Raw genomic sequence first — 24,258 nt, 5'->3', positions numbered from 1 at the left:
TTTAACATTTCTGAAGGAGCTTATCCTAGAAAAAAAACGCATAGAACGTAGAGAACAACGTAGAATGCGAACGGCAGTAATGCATTGTTCCTTTAGTATGAATATATAAAGAAATGTTTCGGTTATTCGCTTTTTAAGGCACGCGTGGTACTGATACACATTCAGTAATATCCTACTCATGAACAGTGGTTCGGTACGGCAATGCGGACTTGACGTCAACCACCCCTGCGCTGAGTGTTTACACTGACAAGTACCTGAATACTGACGTCTGTGTGCATGTGTTCTAAGAATTTTTGATTGAACGCCGCCCACATAGGCCAACAGTACACTCTGACTGCTGAAGATAAACTCAACGAAGCTACACCTACATTCTCTTCTTATAATTCCAAATTTTCATATTCTTCTCCCAGGTGCTTTCTTCCTGGCAATCTTAAATATTGTCAGAGTAGCATGTTGACAGGCATACGCGAAATAAGTATTCTGTATTGCTCTTTTTTTCCAAACATAAAAATCTCCTCGCATCCAATGCAGACATATGAATGCAAAGATTCTGTGGTGTTTAAATTCGCGCCTTTCATGTTATATTAACAAGTTATATGTTCGTGCCATATAAATTACGTCTGGAACTTTTGCTACGTATATATATATATATATATATATATATATATATATATATATAATTGAAAGGAATTCACGACAGGTCCGGGTATTTCTACATTGAATAAACTTGCAGATAACACATTTTGGTAGCACGCTGTGACGAAGGCCGTGTCATGGCCGAAACGCTCGGAAAGGCATTTTTCCTTGTCAAAATGGGCTATGTGTAAGTTTATTCTATAATATATATATATATATATATATATATATATATATATATATATATATATATACATATATATACATATATATATATATATATATAGGGTGCATCTTCTAACGAAAATATAGATTTTTTGTAAAAATCCTATGGCAGTAAGGCTTCTGATGTTTTCGCACATGACCTCCACGTCGAGGCGGAAATACTATGCCGCAGTTAAATTGCCACTGTTGCGACTAATTAACGAAACCTCGTTAATTAACTTTTAATCATTGACTTGAGGACAAGTGTTTATATGACAAAGTTTTAGTGCGTTCCAATTTATGGCATAACTTTTTTTTAATCACAAAAGTTGCACGTAGTCAGCATATTCAGCATCGAATTTCTAGGGTGAAATCGAACCTGATCGCGCAAGGCGGGCAAGAGGCGCGACCGATCTGCCACTTGAGACCGCAACTACCCGTCTATACACCAGAGCACGCCTGTCTCGCACCCAGGCTGCTGGCGAGCCGAGCGGATACTCTCGCACCCAGACGCCGGGCTGACCGGGCTGCCGAGGCGCGCGCCGGCTGCACTAAGTAAACAGGGCAAGCTGCAGTTCTGAAGCTTTAAAGTGCAAAAAAGTACCCATTCACGCCGCTTCAGCGTATAAGAGCTCGTCTGGGCACTACTGCGTCGTCTTTGGATGCCAAAACAAGCAGCGCAACAAGAGGATAATAGCGTTGTCTGCGACGATTATACGACGCGCCACGGAAATAGTGCCGGTGCGGTATTTTCAGCTTCGCCGCGAGTGGATAACTGTGATTCAAGCAAAAAAACTAGGAGCCGAGTGAAAATGCTCGAGTAAGTACACTAAATGCGTGTATTCTGCAGTGTGGTGCCCACCTATTTCGTTTTGCGAACCTAATTTGCGTGACACGCAGCTGGGTTGAAGGCAGGCGCGAGCTTTGTGTGGGGGTGCACTTCATACCTTCGAGCGTTTCCTTTGACGAAAATGTAGTGCAAGGTAGTGCTTTCAAGCACAAGAAATCAGCATGCTTTGCCACTTTCAACGTAGTATTAAGCTTTAGTGCTTTTGATGGCATCCACGCCTTCGAGATTTCGTCTTCGAAAGGTAATAAATGGCACGGTGCTCCTCAACAGCTGGCCAGAATTTCGTGCTTTCACTGCAGTGTTCGATGTCCCCAAATTTATTTGGACACGACGCATCCAGCTGCACATAATACATATATTGGCACGTAAGTAAAGAGTACTCGCGCCAGTGTCCTTTACGTCGCAGACGTAGCTAACCGGCTTAACTAATAGTAGCACAGTTTCGCTTGTAAAACACCATCGTTACAAGAATAAAATCGCGCAGATAGCTTCCAAAAGGGATCGATGAACGTCACTGCAGGTGATACTCTCTGATAGCACGCTTTTGTGAGCAAGACGCATTATTGTAAGAGCGCTCGTGAAACAAAAATTACGTTCCGCGAAACTACCCGTAAAGCGTACTCTAATTATTACGCGATGAATGCTGAAATGATGAGCTTTCACAAAACTTTGTGCACAACTTGTAATATGGGGCAACAAAACATCGTTTCACTCTTTCGCGAGCTGCACTGCGATTACGATTCACGCGTACTACAGCGAGAACGTTTTTTTACAAATGTAACAGCGTACGTATCCGACGAGGTTGCTTCCGCAGCCCACTCAGCACGTACTGTATACATTGTGGACTTGCATGAGCAAGATGTTCTTGATGTTCCAATAAAATCAGCGAAAATGTCCAGGCCAGAAAAGACGCGAAACACGCTCTCCGACGGGCTGAGTTTCGGGAGTTTCACGTTTGCTCTGTGCGGCGTCTGCTAGCGTGGCAGCCCGCGCACGTTGTTTCCTCGCGTGTGCGATAGATGGCGCGACGCGCGATGCAAATATGGCGATGCGCATGGAATTCGCTGTGTTCTGGTCTATAGGGAGTGGCGGAATTTGAATGGAGGCGCGACGCGGCCGTATGTTTTCGTGAAAAGCTGCAAGTCATCTCACTGTGCCTGCGCATCGGCTTACTTTTGCGGGTAGTGTTTGGTGCTTATCCGCTTCTTTCAAATACATGCACAAGAAGACCGCAATTTCAACCTTTTTTCTTTTTGTCTGGGAAGCGTAAAACTCATGGGCAGCCACTGCGGCGCTTCTTCTTGAAGGCTGACGGAAATGTTTTGCGTTTCTTCATAGTCTTAAGAAAGAAACATGTAAGCACCACCCATCGCAAGCTGTCTACTCGTGTATTTCACAATGCTTGCCGATTTTTCTGACCATATCTTGCTTCAGCGCGCCTTCATTCAAAATTCATCACTTCCCTATCACGTGTCGTTCCGGTGTTCAGCCGCGCTTGTGTGCGCGCCGGGCGCCGTCAGTTTCGATTTCGCGCTTGAAATTCTATTCTGAATATCTCAAACTACGTGCAACTTTTGTGATTTCTAAAAAAAGGGTGTGATGAAGGAATTATCATGCAGTACAACTTTCTAACATAAACTGCCATCAAATCAATAATTCAGAAGTTAAAGAACTTTTGTTAAGTAGTCGCGTGAACGTCATTTTAGCTGCGGGAAAGTATTTCCGCCTCGACATAGAGCTCATTTGCGAAAACGACAGGAACCTGACTCTCATAGAATTTTTATAAAAATATCTGTATTGTCTAAAAAAACACTCGGTATATCTATTTCGTGCGCAGCATCATAATGTAGTGCAGGCTGCGTTCCGATGATGTGCGTATGATAAGCAGCGTTCGTCGGCGTATTCGAGCAACGCTTGACTTTAGGTTGCGTCCTCGCGCTCAAAATGAACTCCGACACGACGCTTACGACGATAAATTATCGCTCAGCCTTTCGTAATAGGTGGCAGTTTAACCCACCCACTTGATCATTACGCGATTCAAATGACTATGGCTAATGGCAAGTCATTATTACCAAGCAGTATTAAAAAGCAGTATTAACAAGAGGACAGACAGCCCTGCAACCATAACTGGCGTTGCCCCGACGTGACGCTTAACTCTTTTTCCCTAAGCTGTTTGCAGCACTGAGTGCAATGCAGAATGCCTGGGTTCGATTCCTGCATGAGCTGCGATTTTTATTCGTTGCTTCCATCGGAAATTATCGCTCATCGACAAAGCCTTCAACGCCACCACCAGATTTTTTTGCAACATGATTAAGTTTTCCAAAGTGTGTTCTCCTGGCTTCTGGGTTGATATATATACTGTTATTCGCCTTATGCGCATACCCGCTTATCACAAGCCGTAATATGCGGGTGTGTGCCACACGTGACTGCTGGAAAGGGTTTCGTGACGTACGCGGCAGGCAAGTCACGGTATTCATGTCATGAACACCAGTTAATCGTGTTCATCATACACTCATGTCCTCCTATGCCGAATTTGGTACATACGAGTACAATGTAAGGGAAAGAGACTACCACAAGAGCACTCAGACGTAGGAGGATGAAGGAATAGATGGATGGATGGATGGATGGATGGATGGATGGATGGATGGATGGATGGATGGATGGATGGATGGATGGATCGATGGATGGATGGATCGATGGATGGATGGATAGATGGATGGATGGATGGATGGATGGATGGATGGATGGATGGATGGATGGATGGATGGATGGATGGATGGATGGATGGATGGATGGAAAGGGTCAAAGTGCCTTTGGTTTGCTAAGAAGTGTAAAGCATTTAATAAAGCGTGAGACAGGCCTTACAGAATGTAAACACTCTCGAACATCTGATAGAGTATTAAAATCAATGATTAAGAAGAATTCAGTGATCCATTCATCACAGAGCTGCTTTGCAGCGATAACAGCATTCTTCCACAATATATACTTTCTGTTTTGGTTACTTCATTTTTCTCACAACAGTACCGCGGTGTTGCTGCAGGATCAAAAGGAAAAGTCGATGATTGGAGGGTTAATTCTCGTGGAGAAGCATTGGTTCGACAATGTCTGGTTATTACGAGTTTGTTAAAAAGTGAGTCTAGCAGTGAATCTAGAGTTATGGAATTGGTTTAGAAATACTCGACAGGTAAACATTTTGCACTGTATAATGTCACGTGGTCGTGACGTTGAAGAGGGTAGCAGTCGGCGTGTTTAAGACGAAGCTCTTGATTCGGGCAAACTTGTGCGCAGGAAATAAGCAATACACGATGTAGTACACTGATAGCGGCAAATAGAGAATCGGCTGTCGGTATTCTGATCTGCGGTAAAACGCGTCGGCATTTATACATGTGGCATCGAACATTCGAGCCTTGTCGCTGGTGGCCGCTTTAGCTCCAGAAGAAACTCTACTTTTCGCTTTTCCGCGCTCGAGCCTATCAGAAGATCCTAAAATAATCTGCAAGGTTCCCAGACATTCACGCACGGTTTACGCAAGGCAGTGGTTATGCGTGTAACGGACTAGTTACATAAAAATAGAAAAAGAGACGCGCGCAGTAATAAAGGAAAAAATTCGCATATTAGAAAGTAGAGGACTCGATGTTCTTAGTATAAATTTTCGCTTCTGTACTTAGGGCATTGCCCTTACGAACCTATTTCTTGCTTATACGTCTGTACACGCATTTATAAAGACATTATATGTTTGGAGAAAATATAATGCTACAGAAACTCTCGTTCGCAGTTCTTTCGCGATATTCGTTGATTTATTAAATATATGCTCATGATTCTTTCGCGTAAAACAGTCCAACATATTCAGATAGTAAGTTGTCTGATCCAAACTCTTGGTGAATCTTTGCGTATCCCGTATATTTTTGCTTCTTTTCTTTCTTTTCTGTGCTGTCGTTCTGAAGTTGTCGTGCGATCTGTCTACCAGGTTTGCAGCAGTTACGCAAAACATATGTTTTGTTTTCTTCATTAGGTAGGATGATGAACTGTCGGAAAGGTGCACGTCACTTGAGGTAACACTTATCATAGATGCTTCCATATATTGCACGATGAGATGAAGAATCCTTGAGCATGATGTGTAGCTGGAGCCAATGTTTCGACAAGTGCTCTTACCTTCTTCAAGGCAGTTGCTGCCTTGATGAAAAGATTGGTGAAGCGCTTGCTCCATCGGCATCCCATGCTCAAATATGTTTCATCGCTTCAAGGTTCCATATTCTCCTGAACTGGTGTCTTATTGCACATATAGTTGTTCTGTTAACGACCGCTTGTTCTTTTCTTCCAATGAGCTGTTTTCAAAAGCTAGGTTAAAATAATAAATATGAGGGGAAAAGCTTCGACTAATTTCAAAGGCAATAGCACATAATGTCGTTTGAAGAGTTCATTAAAAATCATCTCTTTTACGTGTGAACTCACGAGGCCCAAGATTGGGCACTTGGCAGAGGTGCATTTTGTGAGTTAGGCATCACGACAGTGCTACTTGCGGAAAAAGTTTCGTTACTCCTCGTACTGTGGCGATCCTGGATCTTTGGAGGACGAAAATTTACAAGAATGACAAAACGCATTGATAACGAAAAGAACGTTTGACGCTTGAACTTCGCTTGAACTTCGCCTTCAAGAGTAGAATGCGATAGCGTAATCGGGCCCTGTCCGCATCGCCTTTTCAATGGCTAGCCTTGTCTCGCTTATCTGTGCACACCTCAACCGGGCCCCAAAAAATGGGAACGTCAGTACGCGTAACCTTGGCCGTTTCAAACTATTCTAGTACTGTTGCGAAGTTCCCATTAAGCCATAATTTGTCGTCTTGCGCATTGGCGAAGTAGCCACTGCGCGTCCGGTGAGGAACACGTGCACTTGCGGAGCCGCAGACTTTCTTGGTGTTGTTGCTGCTGCTGATTTATCGTCGTAGCGCTTTGTAAAGGGTACGCTTTTCAACCACTCACTCGTTGCGTAGTACCCATGTTTTTACGCCTTGGGCGATTCTACGCTTCTGTCACGCCATATCACAGGTGTTAACGCGTCTTCTCCCACTAATTGACATTCGTAGAGTTTGTTTTTTCTCGTAACAGTTTCAAGCAGGGGCGTGGCACTGTGGTGGAACACCTGCTTGTCGAGCAGAAGGTCTGAGTTCGATTCCGGCGTGGACCTACGATTTTTATTAATTCTTTAATCGCGATTTTTTTCACTCACGGACAACGTCCATTTTTTCTCACAAGCAACGACGCCGACACCGACGCCGGAATTTCTGCGAAAGGAGCTCTTTAACCCTCTAGCATTATGTCATCGTCAGCTCAGTAGATTCGATGAACGGGGCTCACAACGCAAACCCATTCTCAAGCATAAAACTGGCGCCACAAGAAAATAATGCCTACGTCTTCATTGAGAATGAGCGGGATGCAAGGCGATCACCGACCAAAAAGAAAGCTGCCACTCACTAATACGTTCACCCAAGCACTTCTTGACGTGCTTAGCTTATTTTGAATGTGTTGACGCTATAGTAGGATAGAGGAACTTATCGATCACTCTATCGTCCTGGCGAGTGTTCTAAGTTCATTAGTCATCACATGAAGAGTTTAGCTTCATACGTACACGGATATGCCTTTTGCGTGACCCTGCATGGTATTTCGTTGTCACCTTTCGGAAATCGGCGGTTATTTCTGGGTGTCCCTCTCTCCTCCCCCTCCTCCCCCTCCTCCCCCCCACCCCGAAGAAAAACTATGCATGCTTTGCAGCCCATTATACCCTTCACGTCTTTTTTCTTTTTTTTTGCATATATGATGGATTAACCATGCCTGAAGTCCCGCTGAAGGCTTGAGCAACGAAAATTCCGTCTGTGATGCCACTGCAAGACTGCATACATAAGGGAAGTGCAAAGACAGTCCCTAATGAACTTTCAACGAGATGCACCAACACGAGTCACAAATACTGGTTTGCGAGATAACATCTGGGAAGAACGAGCTCTCCAGATTGTCCTAAATAACCATTTTGGACAAAGCCGCGGTACGACGGGCCTCACGACAGAAAGCAATGTCACTGATAGCTTTTGGAGATGTATTAAAAAATATTTTCGACAAGCGGCTCCTTAGACAGCGCCTTCAGACACTAGCAGTGTTTGAACACAATCTTCACTAATTGAACCCTTTCGATTAAGAGCTGGTGCGTGTACTTTTCCTCATTACCTTGAATTTCGAAGTTTCTCTGTATCATAGTTACTATTAGTAGTTCGGCTAGCCAGCGTGCTAAAACAGCGTGGGCCATAGTCTACCAAGTGTGACTAGTGCTCACCACGATCTTGTTATGCCGAGGTAGAGAATTAGTGTTCATAAGCAATAAAGCTCACCTAGCGAGGACACACCACACAGTTTTTAGGGGCGAAGCTCCTTAGAGCGGCACCCGTTCGCCCCCGTCGTAGTGCGTAACCAGTCTTAACGCTAGTACCAGATCTTGACCTCCAAGGAGGTGCCGGTGGGAGATTTCTCCTGTGCGTTGTTGAACAATAAAAAATTCGCAGCGTGCGCGTTAACTAAAAGCCGAATTCTTCTGTCTCTCATTCCCCATTAGCAGCCATTGGCATGTTCCAGTAGGAAACGTTAGTAGAGGTAGAAGTGTAAGTGTTAGCTAAAAGCCGACTTCTTCTGTCTCTCATTCCCATTAGCAGCCATTGTTTACCTCCAAGGTAGTGCCTGGTGAGATTTCTCCTGTGCGTGATTAAACAATAAAAAGTTTGTTCAAAACGCCGTTGATTGATGAAATAAACCAACGAAAGACGCCAGATGTTTTCTAAAAGCAAAACGAAAAGACGCCAGTTGCTTAACGAAAGACGCCAGATGTTTCTCCTCTCCTCCAAGGAAGGCACTAAACAAAAAAATCACAGCATATCCACGGAGTGAATGATGATGAGTGGGCGAACCTGCGGAGGTTCATCGGTAAACCGTGAATCTTCCGTGAATTCTGCCCAGTACATCATCACCGACGTGATATTGGGCGCGTTTATACTAAAGGTTCGATGAGTTATGACGACTTGCAGCTCACTTTAATTTTACATGTACGCTGTGAATTTTCATTGTTTAGAAAACCATTGCTTTAGAAAACATCTGGCGTCTTTCGTTAAGCAGCTGGCGTCTTTTCGTTTTGCTTTAGAAACATCTGGCGTTCTTTCGTTTTGGTTTTACAAAACATCTGGCGTCTTTCGTTGGTTTATTTCATCAATCAACGGCGTTTTGAACAAAATTTTTATTGTTTAATCACGCGCAGGAGAAATCTCACCAGGCACTACCTTGGAGGTAAACAATGGCTGCTAATGGGAATGAGAGACAGAAGAAGTCGGCTTTTAGCTAACACTTACACTTCTACTTCTACTAACGTTTCCTACTGGAACGTGCCAATGGCTGCTAATGCGGAATGAGAGATAGGAGAATTCGGCTTTTAGTTAACGCGCACGCTGCGAATTTTTTATTGTTCAACAACGCACAGGAAAAATCTCCCACCGGCACCACCTTGGGGGTCAAAGCGTAAGACTGGTTACGCACTACGACTACTACGACTACGACTACGAGGGACGAACGGGTGCCGCCTTAAGGAGCTTCGTCCCTAAAAAAATCACAGCATATCCACGGAGTGAATGATGATGAGTGGGTGAAGCTGCGGAGGTTCATCGGTAAACCGTGAATCTTCCGTGAATTCTGCCCAGTACATCATCACCGACGTGAGATCGGGCGCGTTTATACTAAAGGTTCGATGAGTTATGACGACTTGCAGCTCACTTTAATTTTACATGTACGCTGTGAATTTTCATTGTTTAGAAAACCATTGCTTTAGAAAACACCTTGCGTCTTTCGTTAAGCAGCTGGCGTCTTTTTCGTTTTGCTTTAGAAACATCTGGCGTTCTTTCGTTTTGTTTTTACAAAACATCTGGCGTCTTTCGTTGGTTTATTTCATCAATCAACGGCGTTTTGAACAAAATTTTTATTGTTTAATCACGCACAGGAGAAATCTCACCAGGCACTACCTTGGAGGTAAACAATGGCTGCTAATGGGAATGAGAGACAGAAGAAGTCGGCTTTTAGCTAACACTTACACTTCTACAGAGGCAGAAGAATTCGGCTTTTAGTTAACGCGCACGCTGCGAATTTTTTATTGTTCAACAACGCACAGGAGAAATCTCCCACCGGCACCACCTTGGAGGTCAAAGGGTAAGACTTGTTACTCACTACTACGAGCACGACGAGGGACGAACGGGTGCCGCCTTAAGGAGCTTCGCCCCTAAAAGGCAAGCACTGCGTTTAAGTGGATGAGCGGTTAACTGGGCGTACAAGGCGAACCCGTTTTCAAACATTTAACAGGTCTCACAGTGAAATAAAGGCGATCTGATCACTTGAAAACTAGCTGGATGCGAGGCTGTGACCGAGCAGAACAAACGCTTCCTATGATAAATTAGCTTACTCAAGCATTCCATGACGTGTTTATCCTACTTGGAAATGTATTGACGCTATCGTAAGCTACACACATGCTGATCACTGACTCACTAGTTCTGGCAGGTGTTCAAGTTTCCTTAGTTATCACACTAGGAATTTCGCTCCATGCTGAAACGGATTTGTCTCTTGTATGGCTGCGTGGCATTTCGTTGCCACCTGTGAGAAATCGGCTGTTATACTGGGCGTCTAAAAAATGTATGCACTCGTACAACCCTTAACTCGCATACTTCTCCTCTTTAAATGCGAAGCATTTCTTAGCGAACATTTGGCACTTTGAGCGTTTCTATCTATCTATCTATCTATCTATCTATCTATCTATCTATCTATCTATCTATCTATCTATCTATCTATCTATCTATCTATCTATCTATCTATCTATCTATCTATCTATCTATCTATCTATCTATCTATCTATCTATCTATCTATCTATCTATCTATCTATCTACGTCTGGGTGCTCTCGTGATCGACTCCTTAACTTTGTGTAGACCAAAATTGGCATGGGTGGCTAAGAGGAGTTCACGATTACGACTGTCTGGTCATGACATGAATAACGTGGAAATCCCGTCGCGTACGTCGTCAAACCCTTTCCTCCAGGCACGTGTGGCGCATACCCGTTTATCAAGGGCAGCGGCGTACGGGTATGCGCCACAGGTGATTGACAGTTTATATCTACCGAGGAACGGCGACCCCTGCACTAGACAATTCGCATCCGGCGCGCAATCTTAACACAATTATCTGAAACAATCGCGAAGCTTCTGAAACATTGCGGCGTGGTCTGCGCCGAGCGTTGCAGTCTTTCCGGATAAAATCCGAATACATCAAAATAAGACACTTGGAAATATTGAGCTGGGGCTGCCAGTTCATCAAGTTTGTTATTAAGCCTCCGTGTACATATTGTAATACACGTTATGGCGCGCAGAGGACAGTTACTTACTTCGCAGGTTTCGCGCTTCACTGGCATTTAGTAAAATTGTGCGAAAACCTTGAACACAAATTTTTATTGCTTGCTTTTTTAAAAAAAGCACATAAAGCACAACTCCCCTCCCTCTGTTTCGAAACGAAACGTCTTTTTAATATTTCCTACGTGCACACTTTATCTTCATGGTTCTTATTTAAGTAGTTGATGATATTATTTCTGCGGTAGAGTCGAACCAGCCGCGCAGCATAAAAACTGCCAAAGAAAAAAGAAGATAGACAGAAAGCACTTAATGCAGTGACGAAACTAATGTTGAAGATTAACGTTGGAGATTTGGCTCAAGCAAAGTTCTTTGATTGATCACTGTTATTCACGTCAAATCTCCTACTTCTTTTTTACACTTGTTAGGTTTGGTATCAGGGCATTGCACTACATTTTCATAAAAAATAAACTTTGCGTGCGTCATTGTCTTAAGGCTTAGTGTAGTGTTTGCCGGAAACGAAAACGCAAGGCATCCGTTTCAGAGTAGCAAAATGGGAGGTAATAAAATTAAGGTATGGGACCTGCTTCTACCAACTAAGTTTTCCGTATGGCTGTTCCAATGGACACCATTTATTCAGCCCTGCTGTTGCTCATATGAAGGCACATTACTCGACACAATATTTTCAATCGAAGTGGCTGTTTTTCACTGAAGGCAACGTACTGCGTCTCTAACAAAGAAATAGATGACTGCACGAATGCGCTTTGTAGCTACATAGGCTATAAATTTACGATCAAGAATTACGTCACAAGTGCGGCACAAATAAATACATATCATTCGCTCAACGTGATTACTGGCTGTTGCAACCTTAGCGGCATGAATAGCGCGAAGAAATACGCGCTAAATAACACATCCTCTTCGGAGCACCTTCATCTATAACCGCATTGCCTCTAATCATCGAGTTGGAGGGGTGCTTCAGGACAGCTTTAAACGACTTTTCTTGCGAGGTTGTCGCAGGGTTTTTGCAGGACATTAATACGACCTTGTTGTCCTTGTGTAAGGACCAGAGGGACTTGCGTTCTTTTTTGTCTAGATTGAAGGTGCTACTAGCTGCTGCCTTGCATCAAAGAAAATACTGCACACTGACACCTATCGACACGTCATTGTCGCAACATTTTGGGTTTATCGGCTGCCATCCGAACGTGATTCCCATGTGATATATTTACGCTTTTTACGCCATGATTGGCACTACCTTAGTATTCTGTGTGTGGCACGAAATCTCGATCTGGCGTGCTAACAATGTCTCGTAATAGTAAAATAATGGCATTGCTTTTAAAAATCTGGAGGACACCTGAGATCCGCCTGAAGAGTAGAACGCCGTAGCCTAATCGGACGCCGTTCGCATCGCCTTCTCGATCGTTAGCCTCACTTCACTTCTCGGTGGGCACCTGAACCGTGCACAAGAGAACGTCTTTGCTAGTAACATTGGCCGCTTAAAGCTATCCTACAATGCGTACTGGAAGTACAGTTGCGAAGTGCCCACTAGGCCATAATTCTTCCTTTTGGGAATCAGCGAAGTACCCACTACGCGTCCGTAAGGCAACACGCGACCTACTCAGCTGCTCCTTTTGTTGATGCTTTTGCTGGTGATGATGATGAAATATGTCTGAGCGCTTTGTGATTGGATATGCCTCTGAATCTTGCACTCTGTGTGTAATTCACATGTCATGACTCCTGGCGCGATTCTGCGCTTCTGCCACGCAACATTATATGTGTCAAGGAGACGCCTCGCATTATATGATATTCCTATAGTTTTTTTTTTCGTAAGCATTTGCAAGAAAAGCAGCCGTTGCTCTGTGGTAGAACACCTGCTTGCCACGCAGAAGGCCTGGGTTTGATTTCCGCTCGAATGGAAGTCTTTTTTATTATTGATTTACTTGCATCCGTTTCAAATTTCTACTGACGCAATGCGCCGATTTTTGGTTCACAACCAATGACGCCAACACCGACGCCGACACCGGAATTTCTCCGAAGCAGGCTGTCTAACGCTATCTCGCTAAATCTGTTTCTCGGTGAGAACGCAACGCTCATCTTGTAGCGTCTCCGTCTCGCGTGCGCTCCACAAGTGAAATCCAACAGTGCCAAGTGTGGTGTTTTCTGTACATCCCCAGAAAATCCGTGCCAGCATTGACGAATGCTCTACAGCCACAAAACATACAGCCTATATGAGATATGCACGCCCTACCAGCATGTGTACACTTGCCGCGGCTGTCAGACGGCGCGGGTTATTCGCCAGCTCTTGCATCTTCAAGAAGGCGATTCCGCTTTTTCTCGCAATAAACAGCAACAAAACATGCAGGAGGCTACAGCTTCCGCCGCATCGCCTCCTACATTATTTAAAGAGAATCCATCACATGTTGTTGCGCGGCACACTGTATTTTAATGCCGTTACGTACAAGAACACTGAACACTAGCCGATGAGTACTAGAATGTGAGGCGTGGTTGAAGAATATTAAGGGCTCTACCGCATCCAGGCAGTCAGGAAAAATTGTTGAACAGGGAATAGCGCTGGAGCCAATGCTTGGACTGGAGGACTCGTCTTCGTCAGGGCAGCAACTCCCTTCCTTAGCAGCACTTTATTGCGATACCAATTATATGGACAATCCAGGTGTATTTCCGCCGTCGGCGTCAACGTGAGCGTCGCCGTGAGGTTACATATAAAGTCGGAAACGCCCGAGTGTCGTATGTTCTATGTGCGAGTGAAGCGTGCGACGGCTGCCGACGATTGCGGCTAAAGCAGAGAAGAAACGCGTCAGCCGTTTTGGCGCATTGAGGGGTCGCGTTAGAAGAGGCAGTGTGGCGGCTCTTGCGGGAACTGCGGAGTTTGATCGAGCGGGCGTGGTCATCCGTGGTCAAAGTGCGCTGTTCAACAAAGAATTCGATCTTTAATTCAAGTTTGGCAGCTTTACTCCTCGCTCTCTTATTAGTATCATTATCATTGTTATTATTATTTGATTTGCATGCATAAATACACAATGACACAGAGGAAATAGGGAGAGGGCTGGCTAACAACTGCCACCTAGAGGGCTAGAGGGGCACAATGCCTGCCAACTCTTTCGGGAAGAGGGAAGAGATAGAGGATATGAAGATGGGAGGAGAGAAAGAGGAAAGGAGATAGGAAAGTAGAGAAAAAATGATGTCTTGGAGAAAAATTACGAGACAATATGATGCACGCAGATGTGCCTTTGCAATGAATGCAGACCGCGTCACAATGTGTCACTCTGGGACTTCAGCCAAGTAGCAAAGATGCTTTAGGCCGGTTGCGGCAGGAAAAACAAGTAGCTAAACTGGCGTAAAATAGGGCAAACCTAGTTGTTGAACTTCTCGGCAGCGGTTAAGATCGAAGAGGAACACACATTATCATTTTCTGAAGGGTGAGAGCAATTTTTATTGCTTCAGTTTGACCACACAAAATGGTAAACTCAACATATGGCAGGGTCCTGTTGGCGTATTGTCAAGGTAAATCGGCTGACTCATATCTGTTGGCGCCGGCGATTCGTGTGCAGTCGCATCATTGTCCACACGAATGGTCCTTTGGTTCACTGCAAAGCTTGAAAGACGAAGTAGGACATGTGCATTATTGAATTGAATTTCTACCTGTGCAGTAGTGTCTCTTCACTATTTCTTCATTTTGTTTTCGCTGACGCATTGAAAGTGTTCGTTCCTTTGGGGTCATTAAACTTTGATGTTTGTATTGTTAAACCCGCAGTGTAAACGCTTGTTTAGTTCGAATTCCTTCGTTCAAGGCACTCTTAAAATTTGTTTTTTACAATACAGAGAAGAGCATTTATTTATTTATTTATTTATTTATTTATTTATTTATTTATTTATTTATTTCAGCTTACAGGGAAGTGACTGATATAAAGCAGCAAGCTGTACTATCGCTATGGAAGTGATGTAAAAATGATTACGAATGCATCACGAAGAAAGAAAATAACACGTGATACCAATTGGGAAATGATCGGCTCATGAGGTACAGTTATTTATGACGCAAAAACCACATAAATGTCGTCTGAGCAGAGCATGATACGTGATAACAACAATGTCAGCGGTATGGTCGTTCCAATCAAGTGAAGTGTTGTAGAAATGAAAATAAAGGTAGGAAATGTGATGACTAGCTGATCTACACACAACGTTATGACCGTGATCGACACAATGAGGCTAAGCGCCTGGCAACTGCGCACATTGTCAACAAAAGTTGAGCCGGCAGACTAGGCTCATACATAGAGACGAGAAGTGGACATGAAAATGCTTCACCATACATTGAGTTCGTTGTTTGCGAGAAACCCTCAAGGTTTTCACCAAGCACATGCGCTATCACAGGCGTCAACTTAAACCACGATATCTACGCGTCAGACGGAATTTGAAGAATGTCAGCTGACGCGAAGTTGCATTAACAGAATACCAGTGAGATATATGAGGCCTTGTTTAATAACCAAAAAGGGAACGTGTGTGTGAGCATGTCGTGAGTAGATCTGCAAGAAAGGCGATTGTATATATCACGAGATACGTGCGCCATCTGTTTTTGTCCTCAAGGATTCGTGCTGTCTTTTCTTTCTGTGTTTCGTTTCTTGGAAGGTATAAGTACAAAGCAGAATTTACTATAGCCATCCGGTTTCTACTCAACACAATTTGTGTCTCCAATCTTTCCTTCTTCTTTATCTGAGCGCTGTATTGCTTGATATTTTCGCTCTCATTGCTTACTCCTGTTTTCCCTAGGTATTCTGTAACATTTCTATGAATGTATTCTTTTGTTTCTCATACTGCACTCGACACGTAACGTACATGTGTTTTATTCTTAGGAGGTTCCCCTTTTAGTTCACGCAAATACGTATGAATAACAATGTTAGGTTGTGTGCAAAGAAACTGAATTACTTGAATCTTGTCTGAGCGCTTGATTTTCAATTTTTAAACTAGGATTTATAATGCAGATGATGTGCTAGCAACGTTTAAAATGTGAGAAATCGCTGCCATCTGTACCATGCAGTTTTTTTTGGGGGGGGGGGAGGGACGGGGGGCAGAGAATGAGGATCTCTGACCTAATGCGTCACGAAACGCGTGTTTTTACGTGCGCTTTAAAAGATTTGCAAAATTTTGCCACTAGCTGTTTAGATGGTACCTTAACTTACACTGAATTTCGGTGAAATTGGGGTGAGTAGGTGTCTAGTCATTGCTTAGGCGAATGCAAAGTTTGATCGGTATGGTCCTGTTGAATCTTTATCTCATAAGTAGCGCGGTTTTAAGTGCGGAGCACTTTGGGGGGCTCGGGCTGTCGTATGTCGTCGTCTCATGTCGCTTGGCGCCACGTAGGTGAAACCATGTATAACATAGTCATGCATAGCAAGGAGGCGAGAAAGGAAAGTGAGGCTGAGGAGGAGCAATGTGAGGGTGAGAAATTAACTTCCGCCAGCCATTTTTCCATCCTCTAATCTCATGATCTATAGCACTACTCGATTCGCGATGAACAATTTTCTTTTACCCAAAATTCGGACTAATTATGGGAAGCAAACTGTAGCATTCACCTCTATTTCCCTTTGGAACACTCTTCCGCTTATCATGAAAACCACAAGACCATAACACCATTTTAAGAAAGAACTAAAAATGCACTTACTTCATTCTGAATAACGAAAGAGTAACTGTGTCTTTCATTTAAGGTACGTGTGCTTTGTTGTTCAGTGTATTTTGGATATAGAATATCCGACTATTGTATTGTTTTTTTCTTTTCCTCCTGTCTCATCATTTTTGTTTTGCTGTGATATTTTAAAAGCGTATTAGTTTATGTATTGACATGTATAATTTTTCTGTGAATGTTATGTTTTTTCTTCTTTATTTTTTTTTGCTTAAATGATTGATCTCGCTACTGTTGCTACTATGATGTGCATGTTACCTTATTTCATTTTGTACAGGAGGTCCCGATACAGTCTCTTGACTATGGGACCTCCTCCTGTATACCAAACGCTTGTAACTTCACTCAACTTTTAATAATAAAATTCTGATTCTGATTCTGAGGATGACAGAAAACAGGAAGGGAGTATGTTGTCATCTTAGCCGCAAAAAGTTTGCGGGATCTGCAGCGCGTGGCGGAGCGACGGAAAACTGCATTGCTGCACCACCTACCCTCACAAGGCGTGATGTCGAGGCTATCGGCCGTGGCCTCCGAGATTAGTTCCAGCAACACTGCGTTAGCTAGCTCATCACGGAATCCACGGCCGATAGCCTCAACACCAAACCGTGTGACGGTGAATGCATAGTCTGTAGCTAAAAAAATGCACACAGAAGACGAGGACGACAACACCGGCGACTGTAGGTGGCGCTTGGTATTGCAACAATGCAGTTGTCCGTCGCTCCGCCACGCGCTGTAAAGCCCGCAAAATTTTGCGGCCGACAGGACAGATAGTGCTGCATTTAATGTTGTTCGTAAGGCGATGGCTCTCGAGGGTGTAAGCTACGCGGCAGTGCGGCGAAAACAGCAGCGGCTTCAATCTACTAACAGTCCGGTATGGTTCGTTTAGTTTTAAGCAAAGTGCGTTGGCGGGCTAGTTGGTTGTTCATGCTTAGTTTCTACAGCGCGACTGGACGCGGACGGAGAAGGAACACGCAAACACACACACAGCGCTGTGTGTGTGTTTGCGTGTTCCTTCTCCGTCCGCGTCCAGTCGCGCTGTAGAAACTAAGTTTTAAGCAGCCCTAGAAAAGGCAAAATTTGCACAGAATAGCGAATACAACTACGGCCTCACATACATGCCAAACTATCCAGATTTCAAATCATCCTGTAATGCTTCCTTTTATGGTGCTTTGGGGTGCTATTCTGGACTTCCGCCATTTTCTGTCAAATTTGACGTAGGCGTGACGTGTACACAATGATGACGCAAACGCATGAAATGCTTGCGAAACGTGACGTGAAGGGGACATAAGATGCAAAGAAACGTGCAATTAAATATCAAGAAGGTAACTCGAAACCTCGGCCAGCCTGATCTGAGGCACTTTCTCCTGTTTTGAAATCTATAATGTGCAATTAAATAGTATTTTGTATCTGAAATTGTTAATGCAACAACAAAAAATAAAAGAAAAGTGAACCGTCTAGTTTTAAAGTTGTGAAGCAGACGATATCTTCTGCAATTTAGCGCCATATTTGGAGATGAGCGACAAAGCCATAGTAACTTTTTTAGCCATTAAGCGAGCCAGCCAAGCCAGCGTCGACATTGCCGACATCGTTATTTCGCTGGTTGTTTTGTGTAGGTGTTCTGTGGTTATGTCGGCAGATCGCCGAACAGTGGGCCGCGATGTTGCATTTTTTTACCGATCGTCCCCGTATGGGGAGGGTGGTTTGCGACTTACTACCGGAGGTACGACGGGAGCCGTGACAGACGATGACAGAGCGCCTTTACCGCCTGGGCCCCAGCAGCAGGCCGCCGCCGGAGTGGCGGTGGCTATGGCGAACTAAAGTGGCGGCAGCTCGAGCTCGAGGCGCGGAATGACGGTGCAGTCGGGTAAGCTTGCGTTTCACTCGGGTGGTGTTGACGTTTCAGCTATGCACATGCTTATTGCAGGAGAACAGGCGGAGGGCCGTTCGATTTGGCGACGCACGTTTCGGTGGACGACGCCCGCATCGTTACAAGTATGCGCGTCGACCCCGTCTTGGGCTGCGGTGGCCCTTCGTTCCCAAGGCCCGCGGTGTCCAGAAGCGCTGCCGATAGTATGGAGATAAGGAGCTGCACAGCATTGCAAGTATTAATGATGCCCCGTCTGTTCCTTCTGTCTTTTTTGTTGCGGTGGCTGTTCCGCGTCTAGTTTATCTTAAGTAATGTGCCAACTAGCCCAACAGCCAGCTGAGTTATTTATAACGTCTCCGATGCGCGAAGTATCTTCCTGAACTGTCGTGATCATTAAGATATGGTGCTATATGTTTTGCTGAGGATGCGTAAGGACTACTGTAAGTAAAAGTTACAATCATGTAAATATACATAAGCAGAAGCAATAAGAGTTAAGTTTCAGGACCTCACGTTACGCGCGATCAGTTGAATCTGAAAGATAAAGTCTAGGCTAATATCAATCCACAGAAGTGATGCATCTCCGAAGGTGTTAACTGTGGGAGGTACTTCCATGTTGCTTACAACATACGGATAAGAAGTGCATAATGGCCACAGATAAAGAAGAGAAATTGTAGTATTTGATGCAGTTGACCTTACATTGGACTGGCAGCACTAAGAAGTGCACAAACTGCACTCAAAGAGATGTCTTTTATGCAGATATGCTGGTTTCAAAACTGGCTGGTACAATATTAGAGGCATCCTTTGTTGTTGTTGGCAGCAGTGAATGATAAGACAATGATGTAAGCAATGAGACAACTTGACTGCTTTTTATTTTGCAAGGATTGTGAATTGACTCACAATGATGAATTGACAAAAGAAGATCAATTGACTCACAATACATTCTGAAATATCATGTATTACTCTTGCATGTAAACTTTTGTAGCCCACCGGAGAAACCAGGACAGAAAGTAGATACACAGTGCTGTGTCCACGTTGCCCCTTTCGGTACTAGTTCGTTTTGTTCCTATAAGCGTTTACATAGATTACCAACCACAGCAAGCTTGTGCTTTTGCATGTACGAGTGGCTACTACATGAATAGAGCTTTTGTACACACCTGCCCGAGTCGTACAGTCATCACACGGGTTCGCATTGTGAATAAAGTGCTAAAAACAATGCTCTGGAATGGCATTCAATGTTATTGCACTGCTGCAAAATAACACAGGCTGTTTACAGAGTCACTATGGTCTCAACAAACTAGTCCTGCTATGATTTGCGGCAGAAGCTTAGCATGCTTTTGCCTAACTGCTTGGTACAATCAGCATGCTCTCAATGAACGAACACAATGAAGCTTTTGTCAGAATACAATTCCTGCAAGAACACAAGTACAGGGGATAGGTATAGGATCGAACACAATGCAAGTGGCTACTTTCTCATGAGAAAAAGCAAGAGCTTCTTGTGTTTCACGTTTCTGTGCACATCTCGCAGGAATGTGGACCCCATTACATCGAGTCGTGCCCAGCTGTGAACCACTACAGAGCGTGATCCTGCCTTTGCCTACCCGCCTGGTACATGTCTACTGCAGCCGTATCGTCGCTATTGTTGTTGTAAAGGTCCGCATCTTGTCATTCGACTTCTTCAGTGCAAGGGTTGTCGTCTGGCTCACGCAGCTGCTGCCAAACACCGAGGTTGTGAAGCACGACACAAACTGCGATGATCTTCGACGTGAAGAGTGGGCCATAATACAGTGTTCTGTACCTCTGCAAGCACCGAAAGTGGGCCTTGAGGACTCCAGTGCACAGTTATACGACGCACCGCAGTGAAGAGTGGGTGCGGTGGAATCGGGCAGCAGAGGATCCTGCAAGATCTGCTCCAGGGAAGGGGTTAAGCAGCCAAGGTTGAAGCGAGTATGCACTATCACCTGTGGAGGACAGTGTTACAATTAGCATAATATGAATGTATACATTAATATGTACTATTCCTTTCTCACTTCTTTTAACTTATTCGAAGACATCGTGTCACTTATATGCACAGCTTCCCTTTTTTTGCAGCTAGACATATTGACAGAATTGCTTGTCTGGTTAGGTTCCATAATTACGGCTTTTGAAATGCTCCAACGAAAAAATGGCTTTATCAACTCAATTCCTTCGTCAGGAGGAATGACAACAAAGCTACTGAACAGCAACCTTTAACTTCTTTCATAGAGAAGAAGGGCCGAGTGACAGAAGGCGCATCTTCTTTGGTGGTAAGGGTGTTGTGCTTTCTTTTGATTGCATGGGACTGATGTGCGGCTGCAGACGGTCAGCGCAGTCAAGGCTTGGTTTCCCTTAGTTTTTTTTTTTTGTGCTTAGGCCGTCAATGAAAAGTGACAGCATGTTTCTTTTGCAACCGTTTCAGTTGGTTTTTAGTGCTTTTTATGAACCATGACTGAAATACCTTTGAGTTGTCAGTTGACTTATTTTATAGCTATATAGCACATGGCTGTGTTCGCTTATTTGTATTTTTTATACAAGTTGTCCTTTCTACACATAATTGTATTTATGAATGTACAACATCTATGGCAGTTGTATTTGATGTATTCTTTTTTTTAACATAGCCTCAGAGTGTAGCATTTTCTGTATCATCGCATGCTTACTATTTATTATTTCACCGCTTTATAATAAAAGATCATACAATGTCTTCATGAAAGTTTATTTCATGCTTGACCTTTCTATTGCACTAGTAGTCTTTCCCATGACCATAGAAAGACAAGTTGCAATTATACACTGAGAGCAAGTCGGATTACTGTGTGCCGCCTCAGGTCTCAGTATGACTTGTTTTCTCAAATGTGTGCATGAGAAAATTTTCATTCAAGGGAACACGAGTGCCACTAAAGTAGATAGTGTTCGACCAAGGTAGCTGCCAGTAATAACATACGGGGCAGAAATTTGGACAAAGAGACTTGAGTAGTTAAGAACCATGCAGTGTGTAATAAAATTACCATGAATAATGTTTTCGCTACACTAAGACACCACACAAGCATTCTCACGCTTGCATACCAAGCAGCTATTCACCAACCTGGCCACGGCGTCCACTGCCCAGTCCTGGCTCACGATGGATGTCTTCCACATAAAGGCGTCGTGCACGGGCGCCGAGTGCGAGGGCAGTCATCGGCAGGGTTGGTCACATACCTGCAGAGTGTTGTTTGCATTGGAAGGAAGTCGGCAACAGCAATACAACCAGCTACATGCAGAACAACTGTAACTGTGTGGTCCAACGCACTTATTTCTCTCGAGTTGCTTTCGGAGCGCAGCTTCGACAGCTGTATCTTTCATTTTATATGTGGCAGTTACTGCATGTCTGCATATCACTGTTTATGAAATTAGAGCGCAATCAGCACGTTCCATTTCCTTTCATTCATTATTTTTCTGAAAAGCTGCCACGATCAAATATAAAGCTCGATGAACTTTTTATGGTGTCAAGTCACCCCTGCCAAAACTAAATAGTGACGGAAACTCCGTTTACCGCGACTACTGCGTTCTTTTCTATCACTGCAGTTGGAGCCACGGCAAATGTCGTTAAAATACTGGAGAGTGGCGAAAAGCTGTCTTTCACGTTCCTCCTTTGCATTCTACTAACAGCATGCGCGAGATTGAATAAGATGAAATTTGTTCTCACCACCATGACGCTGAGGGCGTAAAAGTTCTTGCGGCAAAAGTAAGCAGCCTTGTTGCCATCGTCCTTTTCATACGGCGCACTTAGGCACACGAACGTGTCGTCGACCATATCAACGCAGCCTTCAAATCTTGCATCTATGTGGACAAAGCCTTCCTTTTGGCAGGGAGGGCGACCCACTCATTACCGAGGCGCTCGACGATCGCTTCCATGACAGCATGAATCGTGAGACCCACACTGGACTAGCTCGTCGCCACGTCGTCGTTCTTCGCGATCGCGTCGTGGTAACTGCCGGTGGCGAACAAGCGAATGGCGCAAAGCACTTGTAGCTCAACAAAAACAACAACGGTCGGGGCTGTTTTCGTGTCCGTACGCCGCCTCTCCAGGTCCTGGCGAAGCTCCCCGCACAGCCATGGCACAGTGTCCTTCGTCAGCCGGCACCGCAGTTGAAACAATTGATCGGTCATCACAAAAGCATCGCGGTACTCGCGGAATTCTTTCTTCCTGCAGCTCCGGCCACTACACAACAAAGGGCAGCGCCATTTTTCTTCGCTTATCTAGCGTTCTCTTGCGGCGAGAACCGCAACTTCGAACAAGCCAAATTAAACAATAACCTTTTATTTTAACAAGCAAGCTTCATGTACAACACTTTATAATATTACTAACCGAAAACATTAGGGGTGTGCGAATATTCAAAAATTTCGAATAACGAATCGAATAGCATTCTATTCGATTCGGTACTCGAATCGAATAGTACATACTCGAAATACCGAATATTTTTCGAATAGTTTTCGAATAATTAGCGCCGACGGGAGAACCCCAAAACAATGAAACTTTGGAATATTTAAAGGCCATTTTTCTTCTTTTAATCTCTAAATTACCAGCATGCATGCAGCCCAAGCTTTTACGAAACTACCGACGCTATATTGATTACCGGATGAAGGCGTTTTTTTTTATGAAAGCTCCATACTCGCTCAGTTTTTACTATGCTGCCCCTGCATCGCATTTATCAGTTCCTGTCTTCATCTTGTAAGAACTGAAGGTGCACCTGCATTCAGCTTCATGAATAGCAATAGATGCAAGGGGTGTGTTTGCGTAAATTGTTTTTGGAGATACCGCTTTCAACATCGATGTCTACATGCCTTCAGTGCCGAGGACCATGTTGCGATGGCAGGTTTATGTGTTTCATTACCGCCTTAGCTGTATGCGTAGTCTTCGGCTCAAAATTGTTTAGATATTATGTCTCAGTTTTATTTAAAAGCAGGTGCCAAACATCTGCAGTCACTGCTTTATTGCAACCTACAGTTAGCAAATATTTCGAAGGTTGTGGTCGCTGCTGTATGCGAGCTTACCTCAGATTTCATAACTGTGGTATTTTGTGTCTGTTAAAAGTAAGTGCCACGCTCTTTGGTGAAAGTTCGTGAATATTTCTTTCAAAAAAAGAAAAAAAGACGCTGCGGAGTTCTAGGACCGTTTTGAGAATGGTTGTCTTACTATTCGAAAACTATTCGAAAAGTATTTGATTAGTATTCGTATTCGATTCGGTGTGATCACTATTCGATTCGTATTCGATTCGGTTCCAAAATTCACTATTCGCACACCCCTAGAAAACATGCTTGTAAAGTAACTCACGGAATGACATCTACACATACGTATGTGAGGCTGCACATCGAACAAGCAACTCAATTTACAACAATATGGCGGCCAATTTTGGGCACTTCATTGTTCTCACATTTTAAGCTGCAAATTTGACAGGATGCAACGTCACGCAACGTCAAATTGACGCTACAAAAAGTGAGGTCCTGTGACGCAATGGGCGCCATCAGTGCAATGTCCAATCGTGTTGCAGACATGGCGGCTCTTCGTCAAGCGAGCGGTAGTTTCGATAAACCGCAAGTTGACCGTAGGCACAGCTC

This window comes from Rhipicephalus sanguineus, chromosome 10 (assembly GCF_013339695.2).
Source record: "Rhipicephalus sanguineus isolate Rsan-2018 chromosome 10, BIME_Rsan_1.4, whole genome shotgun sequence".
Lineage (NCBI taxonomy): Eukaryota > Metazoa > Arthropoda > Arachnida > Ixodida > Ixodidae > Rhipicephalus > Rhipicephalus sanguineus.
This window is presented reverse-complemented; position numbering follows the sequence as displayed.